Below are 4,727 nucleotides of genomic sequence, written 5' to 3'. Positions count from 1 at the left end.
AAAATCCGATTTTTATCTTCATTAATCTTGAAATGGCAGTATGGTGAAGTCGTGCCGCAGAATAAGGGATCGTTCAAATATTACGTAACGCAACAGGGGGAGGGAGGGGGTCTTGCATGGTGTTACGGTCCATACAGAAAAATAAAATTTCCCATACAAAAGCTGTTACGTGGGGGAGGGAGGGGGTATGAAATTGGCAAATTTTGCGTTACGTAATATTTAAATGAACCCTAAGCTGATTTTTTTTGTTCCGGTTTTTTTTTGTGTTGGTTTTTGTTTAATTTTTTTTTTCTTTTTTTCCTCCTATACGCTCAGCCGCCATTCTTTGCGTGGCGGTAGCTTTACTTTGGCCCACAGCCGCCGTCCATCGGCTATGGCCAACAGCCGCTCCCGGGCGGCACCCTCTACGGGTACAATGCGTACCTTCGGCTCAGCGTTGCCCGCCGGAGCTGCGGCCGCGTTGCCCGCAGGAGCAGCAACAGCTTGGCCCACCGGAGCCGCGTTGCCGGCCGGAGCCACCACCGCGCTCTCAAGGGCGGCAGCCGGACCCACCTTGGCGTCCTCCGGTTGGTCGGCGTGGCGGGCTCCACGCTTCCCACGGCGCCGGGTCCTTGGTCCTTGGGCTCCACCTCTCCATGCGCCTGGACGTCCTCCGCGGCCTCGTCCTCCGTAGCCTCGTCCTCCGTAGCCTCGCCCTCCACCGCCTCGTCATCCGTATCCTGCACCCCCGCGGTAGCCTCGACTTCCAACGCCGTTTCCAAAGTTGAAATGTATTTACATTGTTTGACTTTCGATTGCATAAATGATGATTCCTTATTGTGCGTTAGTGATGCATGCAATTGTCGAACTCGTTTTTGTTCAGAGGCCTGACACGACTGTCATTGCACGAGGAATTCCTATGGAAAAATCCAGGTTTGATTTTGAGGTACCGTAAAACGGGGTATCTTTGATAATGCGGGTAACTTTGATAGTGCGTAACCCACCACATACTAAACGAAATATCTTAATTTCTGTTAATCAGTTAAGCAAAACGAATGCAAAACTAAAGAATATTGGTATGACACTTCATGTAAGAGCGGTTTTCATTTGAATCAAAAAAAATTGAGGCTTTTTATACGAATATTATAATTGACACGATTTTCGCATTTTCGAAACGCTTACAAACAATCTGTTATACGATTACTATTTGATGTAGTTTTGAATATTTGGCCACTTATTTTTGATAGCCTAGTTATCATAGAGCTTAAATACGGTCTCAAATCTTTTAGCGAAAAGCATTTTCACAAACTGGGACCATTTTTGTAATCTAAGTCAGAAATTTCCATATAACGTTAAACGCCTAGAGGTATGCAATGCCCTACAAATGCACATTATTCATTCAATTTTGTTCGATTCATACTCCATTATCAAAGTTACCCCAGAACAGAAAACCTACTTTCGATCATATGAAAAATTATATATCCATTCAGAATAAATCTTTTGGCAATCTATCGACTGCAATCGATAGCTAGGATGCCAGCACTTGTTTTAAAAATATAAATTATAATTCTTTGAAACAGCAAGCATAAATATTCAAGTTTTCTTCGAAAAAACTATCAAAGTTACCCCGTTTTACGGTATCCAAAATATTTTTTTTAAGAAATCCTTCAGGAAAATTCTTAGAGAGATGTCATGGGAAATAGTCACTAACTGCAAGGAAAGAGTGTTTTTAAATTAACTACCGTAAAACGGGGTAACTTTGATAGTTTTTTCGAAGAAAACTTGAATATTTTTGCATGCTGTTTCAAAGATTTATCGTTTATATTTTTAAAACAAGTACTGGCATTCTAGCTATCGATTACAGTCGATAAATTGGCAAAAGATTCATTTTGAATGGATTTATAATTTTTCATATAATCGAAAGTTGGTTTTCTGTTTTGGGGTAACTTTGATAATGGAGTATGATTCGAACAAAATTTAATGAATAACGAACATTTGTAGGGCATTGCATACCTCTAGGCGTTTAACGTTATATGGAAATTTCTGACTTAGATTACAAAAAAGGTCCCAGTTTGTGAATATGCTTTTAGCTAAGAGATTGGAGACCGTATTCAAGTTCTCTGATAACTAGGCTATCAAAGATAAGTGGCCAACTATTCAAAACTACATCAAATAGTGATCGTAGAACAGATTGTTGGTAAGCGTTTTGAAAATGCAAAAATTGTGTAATTTTTTTTAATTCGTATAAAAAGCCTAAAATATTCTTGAATAAAATGAAAACCGCTCTTACATGAAGTGTCATACTAATATTCTTTAGTTTTGCATTCGTTTTGCTTAACTGATTAACAGAAATTATGATATTTCATTTAGTAGGCGGTGGGTTACGCTTTATCAAAGTTACCCGCATTATCAAAGTTACCCCGTTTTACGGTACATATTTTCAAGACGTCGAGAAATGGTGTTTGCACGGTACGCATCCCCCGTGCAAAAACAGAATCGGGTGTGTTTGATTTCCGAAAAAAAAGACTTTGAAAAAGAAATCTGGAATTTAAACATTGAATTTAAAATTTCGTAGCAATTATGATTGGCATTTTTGTTAATATGCGCTAATATTGTCACACAAATTATTGCAGAAAATATGTTTTAATGGTTTACTTCAAAATAGCAAGAAAGGGTTTAAGGTGATTATAGAACGAAGCCACACCTCAAATTTTCAAGAGCACAAGACGAAAGAACCGAAAAGCGCTCCGCGTTGAAAATTTATCCTATTGGTCACCTCCAGCAAGCAAGCAATTTGATTGGTTTTTCAACGCGAACTGGTGACAGATTTTCCAGTCTTGTGCACTTGAAAATTCAAAGTTTGGCTTCGTTTTATAATCACCTTAATTGGTTCCAACCGGTGAAAATCGGCGCGAGCAACTTGTATACAAGATTTTGTTAATATAAACTGCTAGCGCACTTGCATGCAAGTTACCCCCTTATTTTTTTTATTAAGGCACTCCGTGCTCGTGGCCACTACTGTGCCGGACTCAGTTGATCTTGTAGCTTCTTTACCGATACAGATCTATTTTCAACTTATCTATATTTACATCTAGTTTCACTCTCTCCTACTCTTTTACTCTCACACCGAGCAGGTAGGAAGAGAGCTCTGCTGTTAGTGAGGCTAGCTGCCTGCGAAGAGGGTCAGTTTGTCTCAGTCACCATCTGATACTGACGCAGCACGGTCCTCCGTGAGGCGTCTTCTGGTGGCTGGACGGGTTTTTTGTGGAGGGGCTGGGAATCGAACCCATGACCTTCCGCTTATGAAGCGAAAGCGTAACCTCAAGGCTACAGACCCCCCCAAGTTACCCCCTTTTTGCTCGCGCATTTAACAGCAGTAAAATCCGTGCTGATCAGTTGAAATATAATGCACAATTGAACGCTGCATAGACTGGCCAATGAGAATCTCAAAAAGTTTCGACCCCGCGCAGAGCGAGGTGATTCCACGATAGTTGGTAACAAGACTGCGGTTGCCTTTTTTGAATACGGGGAAAATAACAGACCGTTTCCAATCCTCCGGAAAAACGCCTTGATAGAGGGACTGATTGATGATTGTCTGCAACGGCATGTTTCACTAAGAGATGACGACGTCGTATCACCATACACCATTTGAACTGGTAGGCCAGATTCTTTGCGTTTCTCGTTAACGAATGACCAGAACCGTTTCGGATTGCTTTTCAAATCGTTCTGTTTTCGACGTACGTATTCTGAATAGAGGTATCGGTTATAATTCCTGTAGCGATTGCTGGCTCTTGAAAAATTTCGTTTCGTCAATTCATTTCGGTCGCGGCAATATCTTTTTAAAGCAGCAGCCCTTCTATGTTTTAGCCTTCGCAGTCGAGAGTTTGACCAAACTGTTTCTTTTGAATCTTTGGTACAAACTGGACTAGCAGATTATTCACGCACTGATTGAAAAGTTCCACAGTTCTATTAACATTGGATAATTCCAAGAAAGACCAGTCGACAGCCATCAAGGCCGCATTGAGACCAGCATAATCAGTACGACGAAAATCAAGTTTCTCGTCATCCACTATTTCTGTGAAGCGAACAAGTGGAGGACATTTCAAACTGACCGAAACAGGAGGATGGAACTCGTCAGCATCGACTAGCATGTCAGCAGCCAGCATAACGTCGCACGGCACAGTGATTTTTTTTGCCAATTTTGTGATCGAAATAGAATAGCGTCTAAACCGTTGGTTTTAGCGAAAAAGTTTGTTCAGGGAAGTTTCTTGATTTGTAAAAGCGCTTCTTTTGATACTAGCGGCCAGGTGATTAAATCACCTAAAAGTGAGATAAAAAAATATTTTTTTTATCTGTTGAAGATAGACGGTCGGTGTCTTCAGCAAAGTTGTAGCACATGTTAATTCAAGACACTTTGTCGAAGATACCAAATTTCTATCTCTTATACATTACAAGATATGTCATTTTTTCTTAAAATAACCCTTTAAAATCAAAATTTGAGTACAACTTTTTTCTAACATTTTTGACATTTTTTGTGCCTTCTACAAAGTTGTTCAACTACCAAAACTACATGTTTTTGCTGAACATTGCAACTTGCTATCTCTTATGGTAAAATAGTTATTTCTAGATAATCGATTTTTATGGGGCTTTTTTGGACTAATAGCATTAGTTTGGACGCAGATTGACGCATTTGGCGATTTGTGATTTTGAAAGGGCTATTTCATGACTTTCAAATGACACCAAGAACT

This window comes from Aedes aegypti, chromosome 1, assembly GCF_002204515.2.
Source record: "Aedes aegypti strain LVP_AGWG chromosome 1, AaegL5.0 Primary Assembly, whole genome shotgun sequence".
NCBI lineage: Eukaryota > Metazoa > Arthropoda > Insecta > Diptera > Culicidae > Aedes > Aedes aegypti.
The sequence above is the reverse complement of the archived record's forward strand: the minus strand, read 5'-3'. Positions refer to the sequence as shown.